The 25,716-nt window shown below is 37.3% G+C and overlaps 1 long non-coding RNA gene across 1 annotated transcript in view; it reads right to left on the bottom strand.

The window, feature by feature from the left end:
• The window catches only part of LOC143690147 (uncharacterized), a 115,304-nt gene that overhangs the window by 18,607 nt on the left and 70,981 nt on the right, over positions 1-25,716 (bottom strand). The window contains exon 3 of the long non-coding RNA XR_013179011.1: positions 20,791-20,866. This is a non-coding gene — a long non-coding RNA (uncharacterized LOC143690147). The remainder of the gene's footprint in view (positions 1-20,790; positions 20,867-25,716) is intronic.

The following is a 25,716-nucleotide window of genomic DNA, read 5'->3' as shown; positions in this document are numbered from 1 at the left end:
AAAATAGGTAGTCAGATTAAGCCTACCCCAATTAAAGAAATTGAATCAGCAATTTAAAAACCATCCAAAACATGGCTCAGTGGCAGAATTCTTGCCTGCCATGTGACAGACCCAGGCTCGATTCTCGGTGCCTGTCCATGCAAAAAACAAAAAAAACATCCAAAACAGAAAGCACCAGGCCCAGATGGTTACCCTGGTGGATTTTACCAAACTTTTAAAGAAGAAATGATCCAAATTCTCTACAATCTCTTCTAGAAACTAGAAGCAGGAGGAAATACTTCCTAACTTATTCAATAAGGCCAGCATTATCTTAATGCCAAAAACAAAGGCATTGCTAAGAAGGAAAATCGCAGACAAAAATCTCTCATGAGCATAAATGTTGAAATCCTCAATAAAATATTGGAAAATTGAACCCAATAATGTATAAAAATAATTGTATATCATGACCCAGTGGATTTATTCCAGATATGCAAGGCTGGTTCAACATTTTAAAATCAGTGTAATTCATCAAAACAGCAGTCTAAAGAAGAAAAATTATATAATCAGGACATAAGATACAGAAAAAGCATTTGACAAAATTCAATATCCATACATGATAAAGAAAATTTTAAAACTCTCAGCAAACCAGGAATAAAGGGGAACTTTCTCAACTTCATAAAATACATCTAACAAAAAGCCTACAGCTAACAGCATACCTAATGGTAAGAAATGAGATGCTTTCCCCCTTAGATTGGGAAGAAAACAAGGACAATCCCTGTCACCATTTCTATTCAATATCTTACTGACAGTCATAACTAATGCAATATGACAAGAAAGTCAATAAAAGATACAGAAATTGAGAAAGAAGAAATAAAATTGGTTTTGTTCACAAACGTTATGATTATTTATAGAAATTCCAAAAAATCAACAACAACAAAAACTCCTAGAACAAATAAGTGATTATAGAAAGGTTGCAGGATACCAGGTTAACAGAGAAACATTAATTCATTTCCTATATACCAGTAATGGATAATTGGAATTTGAAATAAAAAGCACAACACTATGTACATTAGCACCCAAAAACAATAAAATATTTACTAGATCTTTGTGAGGAAAACTATAAAACTATGATGACAAAATCAAAGAAGATTTAAATAAATGGAGAGAGTCCATACTCATGGATAAGGAAACAACATTATTAAGTTGTCAATTCTTTCCAACTCAGTCTACAATTCAACACAATCCCAATAAAAATCCCAGCAAGTTATTTTGTGAATATCAACAAATTGATTCTAAAGTTTATATGGAAAGGCAACATCCAAAATAGCCAATACAATTCTGAAGCAGAACAAGATTTACTATAAAGCTACAGTGATGGAAACAGTGTGGTACAGGCAAAAGAATAAACAAATAGGTCAATAGACTAGAATAGGTAGCCCATAAAAAGACCCACAGAAATATAGTTAACTGATCTTTGACAAAGAAATCAAAGACAATTCAATGGAGAAAGGATAGTCTTTTTAACAAACAGTACTGGAACAATTCACTATCCATATGCAAAAAAAAAAAAAAAGAATCTCAATACAGATCTTGTACCTTCCACAAAAATTAATTCAAAATGGATCACAGACCATTGGAAAATGAACAACAAAACTGTGCAGCTAATAAGTTAATATAGGAGAAAATCTAGGTAACCTTGGATCTAGTGATAAATTTTTAGATACAACACCAAAAGTACAATTCATTAAAGAAAAACTGATAAATTGGACTTTATCAAAATATAAAACTTTTGCACAACAAGAGACTCTCAAGAGAATGAAAACACAAAGCACAGACTGGGATAAAATATTTCCATATTGCCAAATACATATCTGAAAAAGGATTTGTATCCAAAATATGCAAAGAACTCTTAATACTCAACAATAAGAAAACAAACAATACAATTTTTAAATGGGCCAAAGATATGAATAGACATGTCACCAAAGAAGATATAAAGATGGAAAATAAGCATATGAAAAGATACATATCCTATGTGAGATACCACTATGTACCTAATAGAATATCTAAAATTAAAAATACTAACAACACCAAATGCTAGTGAGGATGTGGAGCAATAGGAACTCTCACACATTGTTGGTAGAAATGCAAAATAGTACCACTACTTTGGAAGACATCTGGCATGTTTCTTACAAAACTAAATATAGGCTTACCATATGATCCAGCAATCATGCTCCTAGATATTTACCCAAATGAGCTGAAAACTTGTCCACATAAAAACTTGACATGAATGTTTATAGAAACTTTATTCATAAATGCCCAAAACTGGAAGCAACCAAGTGTTCTTCAACAGGTGAATGTGTAAGCAAACTAATACATTCACACAATGGAATATTATTCTGTGATATAGAGGAATGAGCTATCAATCTACTAAGAAGACATGGAAGAACCTTAAACGCATACCGTTGAAAGATGCCAGACTGATAAAACTGCATGCTATGTGATTCCAATTATATGACATTGTGTAAAAGAAAAACTATAGACACAGTAAAAAAAATTAGTGATTGTCAGAGTTCAGGAATAGGGGAGGGATGAAAAAAACCAAAGACATGGTGGTGTACAAGGCATTTTTAGGGAACTGAAATTAATTTTTTTGTATAAGACGGTAATGGTAGATATATGACACTTAGAATTTCTCAAAAGCAGAACTGTATACAAGATAAAATGTGAACCATAATGCAAACTATGTATTTTAATTACTAATAACATAGCACTATTGTTCATGAATTATAACAAAAGTACCACATTAATGCAAGTGGATAATAAAAGAAATTGGGTGGGAGAGGTGGGTATATGGGAACATTCTGTACATTTTATGCAACTTTTCCATAAATCTAAAACAGCTCTAAAATATAAAGTTTATTTAAAATATTTTGATATTCTTTCAGGTTGAAAAGAATTGAAAGTAGCTGTTAACAATTTCCACTCAGCCATTAAAACTCAGTAATACATGCTTTTAAAATGTCAAATTTTGAATAATATAACTTCCTGATGAACTTTTCAATATAATTTAGCTGAAAAATGTACTCCTATGCAGCTAAATATACTGACCAATGACATAAGCCCATTAAAGGCTGCTGCCTAAAATGATGATTTTGCTTTACAGTGATATATTACACCATTCTCTTTGACGGAAATTAGACACGAAACCAGTTTTTCCTTCACAATCAAGGCTGGTTCAAGACAGTTATCCTACATATCACCTACCTCAGTTACAATCCCATTCTGCCATTACCTCACTTTGTGACCTGTGAAAGAATGCAACTTCATTATGTGTTTAGATTTAGAAACTTTCAGATAAATTTTTATTCAATTTAAGCTTGTCAAAAATGTTGCAGCATGGGGAAATCAATTATAACAACTATCACACCATCAGATGTTAAACTAATATATTATATAGTTGGGGGGGGGAGAATAAATGTAGGTAGGAAAGGAAAAAATAGTAAAGGGAAATCCAGTGAGTCCAATTTGAGTAAAGCTCTGGAATGAGTCAATAGGTACACCTGATGCACTACAACTCTCTCCTATTCTAGTTATGTTTTATGACATTTTATAAATATTTAAACCGTGTTTACAAACTTAATGCTCATAGATGCAAATAAGTTAAGATTTATATTTCTAAATACACATATTCAGTACATACTTGAGAGTTCTTATTCCGTTGACCATGTGTAAGAAAGCACAGAATTCAGCAAAATGCAATCTGGCTTGAGACCTGTATCTTTAACCTAATAAATCAGCTAAGGAACTTTGTAACCCCCAAAAGCATTTTAAACATTTCATGGCATAGAAAATGTATTGTACCAAACTTGGACAAACAAAGATTTAAGTAATTCCTTCCTTTTTGTTTGTCTAAAGATCCCTTTCTTCTTAAAGACTTAAACTCTGATTTCATATTTTCCATTTCCTATGAACCAAAAGTTGTTCTACTAAGCTCTAGTTTCCCTTCTGCCACCACATTCTCTCTTCATTATACTCCATCTGTGAGGTTGGTACGATACAAAGAGCAGCATCTAGGGACTGAGATAAACTGGGATCAAAATCCAACCCCACAGCTTCTTAGTGTAATGACTTAGAATGCATTATTCACCAGCATGAGCCTCTTTTCTCCCTTTGTAACACTCATATTCTAGAGTAGTCGTACAGACAAGAAAAAAAAATTGATAAATACAGCATCTGGCTCATAATAACACTCAGAAAAGTGTACCTATTATCTTCATTGCCTGAGTGCTGTCCTTAAATGTCATGCACCTCTCTCCAGTGACATGTTTTTCTTCACGGATCAAGCAATTTGGCCATTTCTTCTGACGCATAGTTTTCACAACCCATTTACATCCTCCATCCAACCAAATATGCCATGCAAATCTTTGGTTATTTTTAAATTCATAGTCCTCTTTCATTTGCTTTCTATGTGGCCTGGATTTTAATGCCACGTCATTATTTGAAATGACACATGAAGAACACGCCATCCTGGAGGTTGCTGTAGAAGCTGAAGCACTAGGGGGTGGGAAAGGGACATTAAGAAGTAGAAAGCCTGGGGCTCCTGATGAGGGCCTGGGAATGGAAGAACCTGGTCCAATGACCAGAAGAGGGATTTGGGGGTCAGAGTTTTATACTTCTTTCTTTGCTCTGCTATTCCCACAACACTTGATCAGAAAAAGCTCACTGCCTTTTCTGAGCCTCAGTTGTCTTACCTGTAGAACTCATATAATACCTACCTCAGTCAGTCATTGTGAGAATTAAATAAGATGGTTTGATACATGTCAAATAATTTGCCTACAGTTTGACATAAAGCAAACACTCAATAAAAGATGAGAGCAGCAGCAATGGCGGTAGTTACTCATAATTTCTAAGATTCTAGAGGCCATAGACCATGCTTTTTGTTTTGTTTAGTTCTTTCGTTGAAATGTAGGAGATGGTGAGAATGGCAATCTCCTTTCTACGTGAGGCAGACAAAGCTTATATTCTATATTGTGTTGCATCGTATTATTTGAGAATACTCAGTTCACTTGTAGCAGCAAGAAAAGAAAGCAGGCTGTATAATACTCATAAGTGCTAAATAAAGGTAGTGAATAAGCAAGTAGCTTGTGAGACATGGGCAGAATTCACAAGATGTGTTAAGTATAAATAGTTTGCAATCAGTAAAATGTTAAATGGAATATATGATTTTTCTTAAAGATAGACCAAGAATGAGTATTTATTTATAAAAAGAAAAAGATAGAAGGACCAAATCATAAAGTAAAAATCAAGCCACCTTCAGATTGACAGTTCAGTCATTTTTATACTGAGCAGCCCCTGGAGTCCCACACTGCCCTCCCATGTCTCTGCCCAAGGGACACAAGCTCAAAGCTGCCCAGCGAACTCATCTAGTGAGCTACAGCTGTGTTTACATGCTCTTGTCCCTGCATCTCTCTGCTGGAACAAGTGTGTGTTGACTCCAGACACTCACCTGGCTAAGCCCCCTTGTTCAAACCGAGTTCTGGTACTCATAATCACACCACCATTCGGAATAACTGATGAGAGAATGGTGACATATGAACAACAGCTAACCTAGTACCCAGTAGTATGGTGTTTCCACTCCATGGGCATCCCATCCTAAATGTGTTAGCTTGCCCCATACCTTTTCTCCCTCACTTTTTGTTATATGCTTTAGATTGACCCAATAAATGATGTGATTCGATCACCTTAATTTAGTTTGTGAGACTTTCTGTTCTGTGACCGCTAGGCTAAGTTAACTGGAGTAGACTTGCAAGCGACCATAGCATCAAGGTGATTTCCCAAATGACATATTTCTCCTCAAAACCAGAATTTCTTTTCAGAAAACAATAAGTTAGTATTCTACAAAACCATTAGATTGGAATCATTTTGCACTAGAGGACAATAAAAGCTTTCTCCCCACATTTTTCTGGTGAAAGCAGTTTTGATTTCTGCTAAATAGTTGAAGAACTAGCAATTTCATACAAAATTGCAACCTTTCCTTCAAGGTGACTGTTTCTAGCTATATTCCCTACTGTTATCTGATGTCCTATTTTACCATCACAGAGATTTGGTTTGTTTGGTCTTGGGTTTATTTGTTTTAACAAATTATCAGCACTCTAATAGTTAAAGTTACCCTCGCTGGGCGGGAGACGCAGCCCACCAGCAAAGAGCACAGAAACCCAAGCTCATGCAAACAATGGAAATACCAGTACCGGGAAGCAGCTACTGCCCAGCCTATCTTCTGACTTCCTTCCTCCCACCCTTCCCTCCTTTTTCTCCTTTTCTTCTTTTTATCTTCTCTCTTTTTTTTTAACCCACAGCCTTCTTTTTCCCATCACCAGATGTGAAACCACGTGGGCTGTACTTTGAATCATCTCTCTGCTCTAACCATTAATGTTTTGTTATTGTATCAACTTTGTCTTTTGGATTTCTCAGAGAATGAGATCACCCCTGGGAGAGCCTTCAGTCCTTTGTGCACATAAGCTCCTGTCAGACACATCCAACTAATTATTCAGGCATGTTTACACTAATCTGAATCCCACTGGTAGACAAGTCTTAAGCTCAAGCAGCAACCATTTACTACATGTACATAAAATGAAATCTAACCTCTAGGAGAGACCTTGTGACATGCTTATTCTAGTCAGAGAAGGAATCAGGGGAAGTACTGGCCACTCTCCCTCCATGTCCAGCCCCTGTCTCAGTTTGCCAGAGCTTCTATAACAAATACCACACACTGGCTGGCGTAAGTTGCAGGAATTTATTGTCTCACAATTTTGGAGGTTAGAAGTCCAAAATCTAGGTCTTGACAGACCATGCTTTCTCCTGGAGACGTTATGTTCTGGTACTGCCTCGCTGCAGCCCTTGGGGTTCCCTGACTTGCAGCTCTGCCTTTGTAACCTGGCGGTCTGCCTCTCCTTGTGTCCACTTCTTGTTTCTGCTGACTTCTGGCTTCTTCTTACTTCTGGTTTCTACTGACTGCATCTTGCTTTCCTCTCTTTATATGACCTTTCTCATACAAACTAAGGCCCACCTTGATTCAATATGGCCATAACTTAACTAATAGCAACATCTTCAAAAGGTCCTATTTACAAATGGATTAACACCCACAGGAATGCAGATATCTATGAACATGTCTTTTGAGGGATACGTAATTCAATCCCCAATAGCCCCCAAGATCTTTCTCAAGAAATGGATACCATCTCATTTTTCTCACCATAAGCCTGAGGGGAATCATTAGGTTCCTTAGAGTGAAATATCTACAGATAAAAAATAATCATTCTTACTCCCATATGTATGGCCAGTTGATTTTTCACAAGAGTTCTAAGTCTATTCAATGGAGAAAGAACAGTCCCCTCAACAAATGGTACTGGGAAAACTGAATAGTCACATGCAAAAGAATGAAATTGGACCCCTGACTTAAACCATATACAAAAATTAAATCAAGATGGATCAGAGACCTAAATGTAAGAGCTAAAACAGTAAAAATCTTAGATGAAAACATATTTGGGAACTTGTATTTGGCAATGGATAATTAGATATGACATCAAAAGAACACTCATGAAAGGAGCAATAGATAAATTGGACTTTGTCAAAATTTAAAACTTTTGTGCATCCAAGTGGAAAGGCAAACCTACAGAATAGAAGAAGATAACTGCAAGTCATATATTTGATATAGGTTGATGATTCAGAATATATAAAGAACTTCTATAACCCAGCAACAGAACGAGAAAACAATTTTAAAATGTTCAAAGGATTTGAATAGACATTTCTCCGAAGAAGATAAACAAACAGGCAATGAGGACATGAAAAGATGGCTCAACATAACTAGTCACTAGGAAAATACAAATTAAAACCACAACGAGATATCATTTTACACCTACTAGAATGATTTTCATTAAAAAAAAAAAAAGAAAATAGCAAGTACTGATGAGGGCGTTCAGAAACTGGTACTCTTGTGCATTGCTGATGGGAATGTAAGAAGGTAGAACATCTATGGAAAACAGCTTGGTGGTTCCTCAAAAAGTTACATGTAAAATGACCTTATGATTCAGGAATTCTGCTCCTAGTTATACATCCAAAAGAACTGAAAGCAGAGATTCAAACAGGTACTTGTAGGCTGATAACCATAGCAGCATTATCCACAATAGTCAAAAGGCAGAAACAACTCAAGGGTCTATCAACAGATGAATGGATAAAGAAAATACAATATATACATACAATTGTATAATTATTCGGTCATAAAAAGACATGAAGTTCTGATAATATGCCAAAACATAAATGAACCTTGAAAACATCCTGTCAGATAAGCCAGATGCAGAATGACAAATATTGTATGCTTCAACTTATATGCAATATCTAGAATGAGCAAATTCATAAAGACAGAAACAGATCAGAGGTTGCCAAAAGCTAGGGAAAGGAGAGAGGGAGTTATTGCTTAAATGGTATAGAGTTACTGTTTGGGATGATGACAAAGTTTTAGTTATAGATGGTGTTGATGGTAGCACAAAATTGTAAATGTATTCAATGCCACTGAATTATGCACTTAAAATGGTTAAAATGGAAAATTCTATGTTATATATATATATGCATAAAATTATATATATTATATATATGTTATCACAATAAAATGTTCTTTTTTTTAATTATCCTCTACCAATATTGCCTGACAGAAAGGAGGAAGGAAATCCAGTCCTTCCACATTTAAGTTTAAGGATAGAGAATGAAGGACTATGTTTCTTTGTCTAAGCGTAAGGACATAGAATCAAACTTTACGTTTCTTTTTATCCTGCTTCATTAATATGCAACCACTAACAAATAAACAGGAAAGCAAAAAAAAGAGATTTACTGGATCACATAACTAGAAAGTCCAGAAAGAATGCAGGCAGTGAACCTGGCTGGATCAGGGATCTGGTTCCATTTTCCTGCATCTCTCTTGGTTCTCCTCTCTTCCTAGCATTAGCTTAGTTTTCAGGCTAGCTGCTATTATAATCACAAGAGAACTGCCAACAGCAGCTATGACTGCCTACTTCCTTGTTCACATCCAGGAAGAGTAAAGCTCAGTCACATAGATTGAATTACCCTTGAGGCCAGTGTAAAATCATGCACGACTGGTTTAGCCCTGGATTCCCTCAACCAACCCCTGTGGCATGGAAAATGAGATTGCACTGTTAGGAAGAGGCAGCTGGAGATGGTGTCAGTTGCATCAAAACTGCAGGGCTGCTGCACAATAAGGAGAATAGCAGTTCCCCAATGAAAAATCTGGGTCCTTCCAGAAGGATAGAACACCGGGAATCGATGCTACATAGACAACAAAAAAGCATCCACTGCACCAACAGCACCGAATCTTTCATTTATGCAATTTTATCAACAAGTTTCTCTAGATCCACTATTTACTTACGATTTCATGTAATCAAAAATCACTATGTCCCACTACCTTATAGCAATATTAAATACTTTAAGATGATAGGATGAAGTCACCTCAGAGAGAATAAAAACACACTCCCACTTCCTGCTTCTTAAGCGAAAACTGTTAAGGAAGATTTTTTAATATTTCAGTTTAACTACTGTCTGTTGAATCCAAAGAGAAGCCATTCACTTAAGAGCAAGGTAGTTTCAGCAGTCTCATCTTCAATGCCTCTCTCACTTATTCTCATTTCCATGCTGCGTTCCTATCAAAGTAAATTTCCTGCTGTACTGCTGTAACACCATGTGATGCGGCCTTCTAAACTCAAATCTATCGCTGACTGGGTATTTTCCACATTTCAAACATACTTCTCTCCCAAGGCTGAGTGGAGCCAAAACTCAGGGGACATGGCCTTGTATTGTTTTATTATCATTCAGCAGTCTTTTCCCAGCAGTCCTCTGGGGCTCTGTTGCATCTTTTGCCAGCAGCATTTTGACTTGTCATGTTACTTTGTGCTGCACCTACTCTGACTCACAAGATCTGCCATTTGAATTCTAGTTGATTGACTAATTCACCATGTTCATATGCAGAAAAATTTCCTTCCAAAGCCACTCAACTAACCTTAGAGTGGTAAGATTTCAAACGTAGATTCTGATCAAGTACAGTTAGAGCCAGTTTTCTCTAAGGCAGCTGGGGGTTAATGGTAGCCCTTGCAGCCAGGACACAACTGACGCACGACTCTAGACCAGAGTTGACTACTACTTTCAATTCCTTATAGGAACTAAGGAGAAGTGAGTGTGGAAGAAAAGGTGAAGAGAAAGGAGAAGGCATTCGCACTAGCATTGATTATATAGAGAATCAGAGCAAATATTGTCCACAGGAATCTGTTCTGGTCCATTCTGGGGGGCTTATTACAATGTGTGTCCTATTTTTCTGATCTTTCAGGCTCCAGCCCATACCACTTTTTTCTTCACAAGGCCTCTTCTCACAAAGAACTTCTACTCACAACTCTCGTAACGCCGGTAGCCATACTGGTTTCTTTCCCAAGTAGTTTCATCTTGAAGGAGGCCAAGCATACGTGAAGCAACTTTGCTGCCTTCCTCCATCTTTCCACCAATTGTACTGGAAAGAGATGAATGGGAGCAAATAACTATGTTTGCCTCAAGTAGATCCAGTAACTGATGAGCATGAAGAAACGACTTTACCACAGTGATATGGTATAGAATGGAAAGATAATATTGAGTCCCTCCTTCATTCCTGTATCCAATCACCAATTCCTACTGATTTTATCACATATAATTAAATCCATCTCCTGCTCCAATATTTCCCACTGCCTTAGCCAAGGTCAGGCCTTCATCATCTCTTACCTAGATTAGAGAATTACCTTTATAAAACTCTCTGTTTAATATGTAAATCCAGCCATCATATCCCATGATTAAATCCCTTCAAGGCTCTTCTTGCCTGTAACAACTATTATCAGACCAGTTGATCTTTAAAAAATATTAAAAGCTTATACAAAGATGCCAACTTTACATTTTGCTAAGGAGAGACAATAAGAAAAAAATAACATCTATCACAATCCTTTTATAAAATTAAAAACAATTTAAAACTACACATATACACACACAGGCGCACACAATGTAATCTTAGAAAAAGGAACAATTAACTCCTTGAGCAAATGTAACTTTGTGAAAAACTTCTACACATCCCCAAAGCCATGAAAATTTGGCCTCACACTGGCTCCATTCTGCAGAGTCTAGTACAGATATAAGACCTTCCATGAGTTGGTCCCAGGTTACTGTTCTAGACTTATACTTCTCAGCCTAAGCTCTAGCAACTCTACATTGTTCATGGTTCACCCACACATCAAATTGTTTCTCACCTTCCCCCTTTGCTGAAGCTGTCTCCACGGATTATAAGGCCTACCACCTCCCATGCCTATGCCACACCTTTGCTTGGCTAACTTCATATCCTGTGATTCTCAGAAAAGGAATTCCATATCAAGAACCATTTTCTCATGCCTGGTGTACTTTTACCGCAATCCTCAGAGACAAGTTTAGGTAATTCAATAATATCCTGTGAAAATTAGTAACATTGAGTATAATCAACTAAATTTTACCTCTTTCTTCTGTTAGATGAGAGTTCCTTGAACTATTGTACTCTATTGGTATCTTTTCATTATTATGTCAACAGCACTTAGCACAGAGCCTCTTGACACATTATGGGCACTCAGAAATGCTTATTGACTAAAAAAAAAAATGAATAGATATTTTTACTTCCAAGGGTATATATAATAGTAAGCGAACTAACTAGGAAGAAATTATTAATTCTTCAGAAGAAAGATAATATATACATAAAGTTTTATTGGACACATTTTGCTTTTGCCTTCTTTACATAGGTGGCACTACCCTACAGAAATAGGACAGTCATTTTGAAGTGGTTTTTTTCTACCACATTTCAAGTAATAACTCAACAGAGTTCATTCAATTCTCTGCCTATTCTCTCACTCATAGATATCTGGGCACCTGAAAAATTTTGAGGATATGAAAGTATGCTTATTTTTCCAAGAATTTCTTAGTCCAAGAGAAAAAAAGCAGATGTTAAACATGTTTTTTGTTATTCTGTTAGTACATGGTTCAGAGTAATGCTTATTCCCTAAAGGAAATGTCTTTAAAAGCCATTAGCTGGCCACTGTATAATTATAATACTCGTGGTACTGGTTACTGTTAACACATGCATGCACTTCGTTGAGAGTATTGCTGATTCTAACTCAGAGCTCCAAATCTGAAACCCTGGATTTCCAACCCTGAGAACTGTGTCAGAGCAAAGGGTTGTACCTAATGATTATTTAACTTTACTTTTTACAGCTCTCATAAATGTTAGGGAAGAAATGAAGTAATGACTAAATGTGAAGGCTCTGGAATCAGACTAATTGAATTTTCAATTTGGATCCTTTTTGCTGACCAAGTGACTTTGGATTTACACAAATTACACCTGCCACAAATATTTTGCTTAGAAAATGGGGGGAATATTAGCATATACTTTATAAAGCTGCTATGGAGATTAGATGTTATAATCTGTCCAAAGTACTTAGCTCTCAAAATATCTTTTTAATTGCTCTTTTCCCTGCCTCTCCATGTGTAACCCCAGTCCTCTGAAGAATTCTGCCTCCCAGAGTTTGCCTGGAAGTCTCCAGAAAGAATCTCACTAGGTTCACAAACAAATGAAGTGAACTGGCTGTTTCGCCTCCCTGAGGTGGTCCTAGTTTCCTTCCTTTACTCCAGTATCCTTACAACTTACCCCTGTCACCTCACAGTGTATTACAAGCACCATAATTACCCACCAGACACTGCTGCTGCTGCTGCAACTTCCAGCCACTGCCACCCATCACTGTCTCCTTGGAATACCTTAGTTGCCAAAACTGGTTGGGAAGAGTGCTTTGAAGTACTAAGACATTGTTCCTGGTTTCTAGTAATATAGCTCTTTCAGATTTTACTGATACACCACCATCACTACTCTACTCCCACTTAGTCCAAAAGGATTGGAAGAAGGACAGAGGTGATGAACCAATAACACAAGGTTCTCAGAATTACTCCTCACTTCTGCCTTTGCTGCTCGATCAGACTAGAGATATGAGTTAGCTATTGTTACAATTGCTGGCCCAGATCATTCTCTCTGTGTAATCAAACACTCCAAAACTTGGCAGTATAAAACAGCAACTTTATATTCTCATGCACAGGTGTGCAGGTCAGCTGGGATTGGCTGGCCTAAGTTGGGTTTGGCTCTAAGTACAGGCTGGGTCAAGGCCCGACCCACACATCATCCTCAAACCAGAGGGCGAGCCAGCAGGTGTTCTTTCAATGGCATTGTCATGAATGTAAAAGGGCAAGCCTACTCTCTCTCTCTAAGCCCAACTCTGCAAGTGAAATCATTGCCCTCCCCTCTACGTGGGACATGACATCCAGGGATGAAAGTCTCCCTCACAGCATGGGAGATGACTCCCAGGGATGAGTCTGGCCATGGCACCATGGGGATCAACAATGCCATCCTGACCAAAAGGGGGGAAAGAAGTGTAACAGATAAAGTTTTAGTGGCTGTGAGTGTTCAAATAGAGTCGAGAGGCTACTCTGGAGGTCACTCTTATGTAAGCTTCAGTTAGACATCGTTACCTATCATAACTTGCCAACCCCCAAACAAAACTATTCCTGTCAATCCTAAAGAACATGCAGGGTGTTATATAATATTCTACAAAGGTTCCACGCACTATAGTAACTTTCCAGAAACCTACAACCACCAGTTAGGTCTCTGGACCAGATAAGTCCTGAAATTTGAAGCCTCTCCAAAACATCAAATACTTCCATCCTCCTATCCCATATTATCCAACATGAAAAAGTTAGAATAGGCATAGCCCAAATACATAAAGAGTGGAAGAAAGACCAAAGGTGATGGTGGAGTTATACAGAGAAGGCAGGGTTTGACAAATGAGTATGACTGCTGAATCACTACACTGATATTTCTTTTAGTTTCCAGCATCTTAGAGCAGCTAGAAGTAAAAACTTAAAATTGTGGAATTATAACCCATACCAAACTCTGAAATCTGTTCTACAACTAATTGTTGCAATCTGCTTTGAAATTTATTGCTTTTTTGAATATATGTTATTTTCCAAAAAAAAGTTGATTGTAATGATAAATGCACAGCTATATGATGATATTGTGAACCATTGATAGTACACTTTGGATGATACATAGTATATATCAATAAAAAATAAATAATTTAAAAAAGCCTAACCACAGAAGCATATTTCAAGCCTCTGTTCACATCATATCTATTGACATCCTATTGACCAAAGAAAGTCACATACTACAAATTCAAGCAGAGGAGTAGGGTGACTCCACAATGAGGCCCCAGAAAGGGATGTATAATATTAACAGAGGTGAAGAATTGCAACCATTAATTTACCAACCATACTCACTGAACCTGAGATAAAGAAGCAAAGCAAAATAGGCCAGAGCTATGAAAAACAGTTCCAAGGACATACCGATGTGTAGAATAACAGGTTGGAATGGGGTGACTGAGGAAGATGGAACATGAAATCCCAAAGGCAGCCAGTTAGAAAGAAGAGGAATGAGTAACTATTGCTTCCGAGTTTGTCCTCAGTTTACTTTGGGCAACCAAACTAAGAATTGACCTCTAGTATATAAGCCTTGAAAGTCTGGCCCTCCCAGAATCTCCATGCATGTTCAGCAGGGGCCAGAATTGCTCACTGCCTTAAAAAGAAAACTTTTCCTTTTCTTTACTGTATGTATTATTCAAGCTGGATTCTCTCTCAGATATATGACCAAAGTGAAGCTCAAATGAAGTTTAGAAGGCTTGATTCAAAACCTGCAAAATTCAGGCTTTGTTGGTTTCCAAAAACTAAGAAAGTTTTATGTTTTCTAGTTACTATGTAAAAATATCATGGATATTTATCAATTCAAAAAGATAACAATAAGTTCAAGAAACTTTAGTTGCTTATTACAAAATATGTAGTCAAGCATGAGGCACTATTTTGGTTTTTCTTACAATGTTTATAATGATACTGTAAGTCCTGGCTGTTTTCCCATAGCCATCTCTGGAACTTAAATATAAACCGTTTTCTATTTGGCCCATAAATTTTTAATTATCTATTTGAAATATATCATTCCCCCATATATTCAGTGGGGGACAGCTTCTGAGAACCTCAGATGTTAGCAAAAGAACTGTGCACTCTGTTTAATTCCCAAGATATCATTTGTATTGAAAGATGTTGGTTTGGTTCTTAGAGAGGCAGTCTGGTTTTCTAAAAAGATCTCTGCTCCCAGCTCTACTATTAACTCTCTAAAAGAATTTTCGAATCTTCATGTTTTCTCTTAGTTCTAGCACTCTCCCCTTCTTCTCTCCCATGTGCCTTTCATCCCATTATTTTGCAGAGCAATTTATTCCCTTCTTTGCAGACTAAGCTCTGGAGAGTCTCAATTTTCACTTTCAAATGGGCCTTCAAAACATTTTCTAAAACGAAGTAATACCTTTGTTGCCACTGTGTTAGTGTATCAAAATCCTTATTTTTTTTTTGCGTACCCTTCTTTTGTTATTAATTAAAGAAAAAAAAGAAATTAACAACATTTAGAAATCATTCCATTCTACATATGCAATCAGTAATTCTTAACATCATCACATAGATGCATGATCATCATTTCTTAGTACATTTGCATCAATTTAGGAAAATAACTAGCAAAACAACAGAAAAAGATATAGAATGTTAATATAGAGAAAAAAATAAAAATAATAATAATCGTAAAAAAAAAAGACACAAACAAACAAACAGACAAAAAAAAAACCTATAGCTCAGGTATAGGTTATAAGGATTTAAAAATAAATCCTTATTTTTAATAGAAGAGCAATTTCTTCTTCCCCCTGCATCACATAATATTAATAGGCTTGCAACAAACTTGTGAAAAATGTGAAAATTTATTCTTGATGAATAAATGAAAAAAACAGTTATAGTTTTTACACCTGCCATATTCTGAATACTAACCATTTTTATAAGTACTCAATCCTTAACATCACCTTGTTAGATAAGAATCTATGAGAAAAAATTGGATTCAGAGAGGTTAAAAAATTTGTCCCAGATCACACAGTACTGAAATTGGGGTTAAACCCACATCTACCTGACCTCAAAACCTCTATATTCTCATCTACAACAAAGGAAGTTTAACCAGATCATCTCTGAGGTTCTCTTGCAATCCAAAATTCAGTGATTTTATGACCATTTCAAATTGTTTGCTGTCATCTTCGCACCACTACTTTTCTGCAACCTAGAGAAGAAGCCAGAAGTAATATTTCCCAGAATTCCTTTCCCCATATGATCCTGGAATTTGCCATTGAAAAGCACGTGCATAAGATTTGGAAGGCAGAGGAAGAGGAATGATTATTTGCCAGAGACAGTTGAAATCAGACTCACAGACCAGGGATCAGCAAACTTTTTCTGTAAAGGGCTGAGTAGTAAACATTTTAGTCTTTGAAGGCCATGGTCTCTGTCATGACTATTCAACTCTGCTGTCATAAAGTACAGAAATAGACATTTAAACAAATGAATTTGGAGTATTCCAATGAATCTCTATGACACTGAAATATGAATTTCATATAACTTTCATGTGTTACAAATATTATTTTTTCTCTCAACCATTTAAAAGTGTCAATCGTCTCTTAGTTCATAGGTTGTATAATCATAGGCAGCAGCAGGTGCATGGGTAGTTCAGTGGCTGGAATGCCTGACTTCCATGCGGGAGACCTGGGTTTGATTCCCGGACCATACACCCAAAAAAAAAAAGGCAGCAATGGGACTTTGCTGATCCCTGACATAGAGAGTTGGCAGGAAAAAGACTCACAGTGGCTTCTGAGTGAGCACCTGAGATCCACCCTCTTCAGTGTTTTAGGATGAGACAGTCAGGGATAGTTTCTCTGATTCTGTACCCCAAGCTCTTCCACTCTGTACAGAGTTAAGTTCTGCTTTAATGACCAAACTCCAGCTCTTAAAGATTTAAATATTGGCAGCAGGTTCAGGAAAATAGAACATCAAAGAAGAGAATCTGGAATTGGTTCTCTGATCTGAAAAAAGTTAAAGGAAGTAAGTACCTCATTACTTGAGAAGAGTGAGACTGTTGTAGCATGACATGCAGTGCAAAATAATCTCTTAAATTTCTACTACTAGTTGCTTGGAATCAAGTGCCTACAGAAGGCTATGCATCAAAGACTTTATGACTGTTGTAATAGAGTGTTCCAGTAGAAAGTTTGACAATAGGGACTATGGAACTGGCAGGATGTTTATCACTGCATCTTACAGAAAAAAAAAATAATAACTTTATGGAATTCTCAAGCACAGTCAGAGAACCAGGAAGCCAGATTGTCCTGAAAGAACCTATTATTTCGTGTAGCTCTATGACTGAGATTTCTGAAAAGCAAACCCAAAGTTTGATCCTGTGGATGGCTGGATAACAATGAAAGCTGAACTTATAACCAACTTTGTCAAGCCTCTTTTGTGAAACTTTAGGTGTTGACTGGGAAAGAATGTGACCATAAGAATCAAAATGGGGATACTTGGGGAAGATTCCAAAAGAAAGGAGAGGCCCTCATCCTACCAGAGCAGTTGCAAGCAGATGCTGGACAGACAGCAAGTGAGAGATGCACAGCATTATCTTGCACACACTAGGACCACCCACTTCAGTGCTACTGTGTGCAATGGTTAGGTGGAAGGTTATCCAACCTGCCCTTTTTTAGCCCTTCTGATCGCTACAAAACCTCTAATTCCCTACATTAAAATACAAAGAGTAACTTTGCTTTTCTGAATGAACACTGACTGGTACAATATCTAAATATCAGTTATCCATAAAATTAGGAAATATGTTAATATTTGAGACACTTTGCAAGTCAACGGTGTTAAACAAAAGGATTGCCATTGTGTGGGTGCAGAGATGTAAAGCACAGATGTTCCTCAACTATAATGGCATGGGTGGATACCGGTGAATGTTCCCAGCCACATGCACCATATAATGCACATGAGGACCCACACATGTTTGTTAGAAACAGAGGAAAGAAATTCTCTAAATTATGGGCTTCTGCATTTTTAAATTAATATTATTAGCAATAGTCAACAATTTAACACTGTTACATTAAAGTCTTAAGGTCTGCCTATCTCCCAAGTGTACCCTTCAGTAGGATGAATCATGTTCACGATGTTGTGCTGCCTTCATCACCTTCATCCATTACCAGGACTTTCCCATCACCTCAAACAGAAATCCTATAACCATTTGTAGTAACTTCCCACTCCCCCTTCCCCTTTGCCTCCCAACCCTATTTCTGGTAATCTGTAATCTCCTTTCTGTCTCCATGAATTTGCATATTATAGCTATTTTGTATTCAACTTAAATTTTTAAGGGTAACATACTTTTCCATAGCATTTAGCTTTATGTACCCAAATCTTTGGAAAGTGCTCTTTGAATATTTTTTAATTATATTGTAAAAATCACTAAAAAGAGAATATTTCAATAGCATATGTTGGTTATAAAGCTATTTCACATGAAAAAAAGTCATTTTGTGGCCTATTTCTTCATCTAATGGGTTTAAGTAATATTTAGTAGACTTTTAATGAAGTTCAAGAAAGGATATATAAAAGAGGGATAGTATATACCCATCAGCATGTCTTCTGGAAATTAAGTAACAAATTGTGAGCTATTAACAAACAGAGGACTTAGAAAAAGACCTACAAAATAATAGAAAAAGCAAAATAAATATGACATGTCTAAAAAATAAAATAAAACCAAATATTTCTTCCTGATGGTACTGTTAACTGATTAATCTCAATATTCTGAATTTATTTCCCCTGAGAGTAGGGGCTTTGAGAGCAGGGATTTTATTTAGTAAAGTGTTCATCAATTTACTCAGCACCAAGAACAATACCTGGTATAAAGAAGGCCTTCAATAAATATAGATAGATAGATAGATAGATAGATAGATAGATAGATAGATAGATAATTTTTTTTTTCTTTTTTCGCATGGGCAGGCACCAGGAATCAAACCAGGGTCTCTGGCATGGCAGGCAAGAACTCTGCTTGCTGAGCCACTGTGTCCAACCCCAGTAAATATTTTTGAATGGATGTATGCATAGATAGATGAATGACTTTTTTTGCCTTTTATTTTATTTTATTTTATTTCATTGCACCACCACTCATAAAAGCCTCATAAAATATATATATGTATATAAAGAGTCTTCACCTCTGTTTCAACTATCATTAGCACTCTCTCAAACCACATATCTGATGCTTGTTCAACATCCTCAGTTGGGTAGCTTTCATACAAACACCTCAAATTGAGCTTGTGGTCTTTTCCTGATCTCGAATCTCTCCCTCTCCTGTCTCATCACCCCATCACCAATGTTCCCCTCCCTTAAGTAAATGTTACCACAATCTTCCAGCCATCTGAGGATCTTCTGTCATGGCTCCCTTTTCTTACTCTCTAGATCCAGTTACCAACAAATGCAATAAATTGTATTTCAAAAAGCCTTCTTAAATCTATCCACCCTTGATATTTCCATAGCCACTTCTTGAATACAAGCTGTTTCCATCTCTATCTGGATCTGGCAGTAGGCTTCTATCTCATCTCCCTGCATTCACACTTGCCTCTCCAATTCATTCTTTTTATGTCTACCAGAGACATCTTTATAAAACTCAGAGCAGATCAAGTCTTCCTACTGTTTAAAGCCTTTCAAAGACTTCCCATTTCTCTATGACTGTCCCTCTGTCCATCTCTTCATCCTCATTTTGTGCCCCTGTCCCCTCATTCACTAGGACTCTAATATTTTATTCACAGAAACAGACAGAGAGTGATCCAGAATTCAACCTGAGGACATTTAGATAGCTTCTAAACTTGTGGACTGGCCAAACAGGAAGAACTGAGATGAGACACAATAAATAGAGTAGTTTCATTTGATTGGATGGTAAAATAACCTGGGTTGGAATTTGCAGACCCAAATCAGACAGAATTAGATATTTAACTCGAATCTGGGATATGTGCATTGTGAGACACCACCTTCTGCATCTGAGGGACATGAAAAAAAAAACTCACTAACCTCTTTATATTGGTCAGTAAGCATGGAAACTCAGACCAGAAACCAAGCCAAAATCCTCTGACCAATAAGCAGCCTCAGTGCATTGGAATTTGCTTCAATTTACTTGAGAAGATATTATTGAAATAGTAAAAAATGTTTCCTTGATAGTCACAAGGCCACCACATGCAACTAACTGGGCAGGTTGTGTACAGCCCAACTCCAGGCTGTACCTTTTCACAGTAGCTGATCTGAATGTTGCCTCAGAGTTGTTCAGGCAGCTAGCTATGCAGCCACATACAGCAGTCCTCATAAATAAGTACCTTTTAACTTCAGTAAGAGCATTAATATTTTTGTGTGATGTTCAAGAATAAATGTTTGTAATTAATGCCTTAATTTTGGTATAGTTACTGTCTAAAGCATTTAAAATATTGAAGAGAATTGGGCATATTAGAATATCTAAGAGATTAAAGTTGTGAGTCAGTAGAAAACAGCTAACATACTCAAGCTGGGATAACTTGAAGAAAACTTACAGGGACTGCTAAAAATGGGTCAACAGTACTCTGAGGCTAGTGACAGTGGAAATTGCCACTCTAGACCTGAAGGGTATGAAGAGGGTCATAACCTGAACCCAGAGACAGAGGGGGCTATATGGAGATGGCCACCTGACCAGAACTGTAACCTGAAGTTGAATGGTGCAGCTGGCCAAGAGTGACCCCAAAAGGAGGAAGTCAGGGGAACAGATGTCCATACCTCACTTTCTCCAAGTCTGGTCTGTGCTTCCCAATGGCACATTTTCCCCTCTCAGGATCTTCTTTAGTCCTCCATCCTGGAAGAAGTATAGATCACCAAATAGAAGAAACATGGAGTATCAACCAGCATCTTCTCACAGGGTGTCGTTAATTCATTTATGCCCCATCTGGAATCTAAAACTGCCACTATAAACATGTTTCACATAAATTAGCAGGTGAATAAAAGTATAGGATCCAACCACTTTTCTTTATAAATAAAATGGATACCTAGATATTTTACTCAAAATTCTATGCAGTAAAACTTCCCTCCACCATTGCCTTTCAAGGTGGTAAAAAGCAGTGGCTGTCCACTTATGACTGTTGTTAACACATATAAACAAGGACTATATTTTTTAATTTTCTGTTAATAGGCCATTGGGAACTCCCCTTGAGATCACAGGTATGCATTAAGGAAGACGTGATGAAACAGTAAAAGGAGAGGGTAGAGTCTAAGCAATGTCTCATGCTATTTTCTAGGCCTGCTCAGGCTCACTCTTTCCATTTAATAATGTAATGCTGCAGCATTTGATTGATTTGGTTGAACAGATGACACCTAGTGTCTTAGTTTTGAGAAGCAGGTGAGTGCTGAGGATATTTAGTCTCTATCAAGATCCAAAGAAAGCCAGGAGCTGCTTTTCAAATGGAGGAGTTGTCTGCAGAAAGGAGCATGGCTTTGCCCTAGGGTTCTCCACTGTGTTTATCCTATTGGGGCTTGCCAGAGACTCTATTCAGTATCTCTGCCAGACATATTCATTCATAGCCGTTGGGTTGGTGGGGTCATAAGGCTTAAATAGCAGGGCAGGTTCTAGAGCCTAACTTTGTTCTAAGTCCAACTGTCAACTTAAGGGTTAAATGGGCCAGAGCACCATGTTCAAGAGTGGTAAATGTGCCTTTAAAATGGAAAGAGCCTCAATAAGCATGTGCTTATTTGTGATGGATAATGAATGGTGTAGGCTTGTTTAATTTAGAAGGGTAAATCACAATGTGCACCAGATCCATGGAAAATTCACTGATACAATGGTCCCTGAACAAATGTATCTTGCTAAGGTGCTTGCTGCTTCCTGTTTACCAGATCCAATTAATATAATACAATTGCTATGCTATTGGCTCTCAGGATGATTAAAGTCCCTCTGGACTATATTATGCCGGAGGATAGAGTTGATATATGTCCTAAGGTGAGACCATACAGTAAAACTGTTGTCCCTATCACACCAAAGCAAACTATTTCTGATCTTTGTTACTGATAAATTTGGAGAATAAAAAGCATTTGCTAGATCCAGTTGCCAAAGGTTGCATTTTTTTTTAGGATGGATATATTCTATCCAAAAGCATATCTGCCATTGGCATCACCTTTTGACTAAGTTTGAGATAACAGGTTGTCATTTTCCATAATCCTCTGGGGCCTGCACTAGTCAAGCAGATGAGTTAAATGGAAGAATGGTAAGAATCATCATATCTATGTCTTTCAGTTTTTGATGGTGGCACTGATCATGGTAATTGGTCCAAGAATGTGTCATTGTTTTATTCACTATTTTAGTGGCCCTTCTTACTATAATAACTCTCTCCCTTGGTCAGAGGACCAATGTCGAGAGTCTTCCAGATACTAACTTTGTCTATTCCTGCTACATATTCTACTATTAGGTGAAGTGCCACAGGATAAGTTCAGAGTCCCACTGAACCCAATTTGAGACAGTCTCCAGCCAAAACTCCATTTATTGCCTAGCCTCCATAAACCTCATTCTGACCAGCAGACCACAGCAGCTTTTGAGGACTTCAAGGATTATCATCAATTCAAAGGCAATATATAGTAACGTTTAGAAGTCTAGGTAGCTCCTTTCCCACAGGACACAGGCACCATAATAAATGTCTACAAGACCCTCTGGTAAAGTCTCAAGAGGAGACTTTATACACTTGTGGCCACATTGCAGGGTCTTGCCTCAAAGAGAACTGACCTCCCCCTCAGTCAAAGAGCTTTGGATCTATTAGCTACTTCAGGCCTGGAAACTGGGAAATGTTCAATGAATCACCACTATGGTAACTTGAGTTTCTATCGACCAGATGGAATTTTTCTGTTTATATTAGAGAGCATCTTACCAACTGCCCATTTATTTCACTTCTATTTCACTTACCAGCTGCCCTTTATCAATTACCATTAATCCTTACAGATTAGAATATTTTATCACTCTGTCCTGTGACTTTTTGTGGTGAGGTGCTTATCTTTTCTTTGAAATTTAAGTGATACTACTTAGTGTCTACCATTCTGGGTCCCTTTATTTCCACTGAGCTCAGGGAACCTAATTCCATTCCAATGTCTTCCTCCATCTTCTCCAGCTTATGAAGCCTTATTGAGTTCAGGCTTCAATTGGGTGACTTATAAGATAATTATCACCACTCCCAGTTGCTCAAATCCTCACATTAAACCTCCAATCTCAGATAAGTGTATTGATGAATTATATTTGATCAAGCTTTAGGTTTCATTCACCTTAGTCTAACACCTTAGAATCCATGCCTTTACATGTTTCCAGACTCCTGATGATACAGATTCACAAGACCCTACAACTCTTTCAGTATATAAGCCAATTTCCTCCAAGAACAGGCCTGTATTTCTCCATTTCAGCTATGTTCAAATTTAACTATTATTATGGACCTAGAGACAGTGACAAAGGTGAATTAACATTGGCCTACTGGGCAATGACTCAGAGACTTTATGCAGAGGAAGGCTCGTTTCCTCAGACAGGAGTAGAGAAGCTACCTCTGCCAGCCTCTTCCAAGGAAGATTTGAGAGTCTGGAATTAACACCCTCGTCCATGTATACTTAAATCTCTCTCTCTCTCTTCCTTCCCTTAATGTAAGAGTCCTGTCAGAATGGAGCATATAATGCAACCTTTATAATGAGGTCCTGTTCTTGGCCCTCAACCATAGCTACCCTGCAATTATAGAAGACAAGGGACTACTTCAAAGCTGTCCATGAGGCTGTCTGATTTTTCATTCATGTTCTCAATTGGATATTCATAGTTTTCCATTTAATTTTTTCCCTAGGTTCGCTTTAGGGTCATCAGAAGCCAACTGATGCCTCATAGTGCCAAAGTGCCACAGCCACTTCATCTTTCAACACACCAGCTCTCACTGCACGTTATCTCATACTAACATCAGTGGTAATTTAAATGATCATGATGCCATCAGATACTATGTCTTATTTCACTGCAACAAGGAGCTCATTAAATATATAAGTGATCTAATACCAGAAACCCATCTGAAAGTCTGTTTCCTGAGGGCCAATCTTGATACCAAGTGCTGTGTTAGTCAAAGTCCTAGAAGGAAGCAAAAAAGCACACACAGATTGACAGAATTTTAGGGGACTTTAATAAAGAGAATATTTACAATAAGTGACCATAGTATCTGGAAACTACAAATATTAGTGCAGTACTCCATGGCTCGTAGTAATGGAGGAGTCCTGTACCACCCCAGAGCCTACAGAAGCACCAAGAGACAGAGAGGGCTATGTGGAGAGGGTCTTCTGATATACCTGTGACATTCAGTTGAAGGACAAAACCAGTGAAAAGTCACTTTGTAAGGAGGGGACTAGGGGAATAAATTACCCTAACCTCATTTTCTTTCCTCCTTCTACTCTCCTGCTGGTGTTCCTTATCGATCAACCCTAACAGGAAGCTAGAGGACAAGGATTGTCAATGATGTAGACCACACTGGTCAACTTTCTGAAGCAAAAGCAAGGAATAAAATGGGTTAACACTATTTACCAAGCAAGACTTGAGATTTCTCTATAAAATCTGTGGTTGAGTAATTAATTTCAGACTTCTGATTTTGGTTGAACAATGTCAGATTTTGGTTGATAATTTGACTAACATGTGGAGAGTTTGGAAAGTTAGCTGAACTTGAGATTCATCTTTTCTGTAAGTTTAATTTGTCATAAAATTATTAATTTCTTAGGCAGTGTTTTAGTTTAATAGGGCTGCCAGAATGCAATACACCAGAAATGGAATGGCTTATATAAGGGGGATTTATTTAGTTACAAAATTTACTAATTCGGGAAGGCACAGGGTGATGTCTGCTGACCTTCCCTCCAGGCTTCTGGGTTCAAATGGCTTTCCCAAGGGTGATTCCTTTCTGCATCTCCAAACATCTGGATCTGAGCTACTGAGCTCTGAGCTACTTGTGCTAGGCCATGCTGAGCTGCTTCTCATGCTTCTGACCTCTCCTTTTAAGTTTTACTCATTGTGGAAGGCATACCCCTTAACCAATTGTGCATGTATTCAGCCACAGATGAATCTCACATGCTGATGATGTAATTCCACAACAACAGAACAACTGGGCACCATCACCTGGCCAAGTTGACACATGAACCTCACTATCACAGGCAGGTTTTCATTGTGGGGATAAGCAGTTATAATTAAAGGGAAAGACAGAATGGATAAGATTCATAACTGCAGATCAATAATTTTAAGGTATTTAAATTATTTAAATGTCTCTTTAAAATGATAGTTTAAATTCATTATATTTATAAGTAGAAAAGGATTTTTGATTGAATTTAAAAGCAATATAAAAACTGAATCTTTAAACAATAGATTTAACATATTGAGTGCCAATTTTAAAACCAATCACCAGAAATAGTCTTTCTGTGCCTGAAAGTCACCCTGAATGACCCCCCAAAATTTGTACTGGCCTACCCCACTACCCAGTCTTTCAAAATATTCCATGTTTTTGTGCTTCCAAATTTTCACACATGGGGTGCTCTCTTGAACCACTCTCCATACTTCTTTTCATGTGGCTGATAAAGCCTCATTCATCAAGTCTCAGGGTAAATCTCTCTTCTTCAGAGAAGTCCCAGACCCAACTCATGTTCTCCAACAAATTGATCAAATGCATCCTA

This window comes from Tamandua tetradactyla, chromosome 7, assembly GCF_023851605.1.
Source record: "Tamandua tetradactyla isolate mTamTet1 chromosome 7, mTamTet1.pri, whole genome shotgun sequence".
Classification (NCBI taxonomy): Eukaryota; Metazoa; Chordata; class Mammalia; order Pilosa; family Myrmecophagidae; genus Tamandua; species Tamandua tetradactyla.
This window is presented reverse-complemented; position numbering and strand designations above follow the sequence as displayed.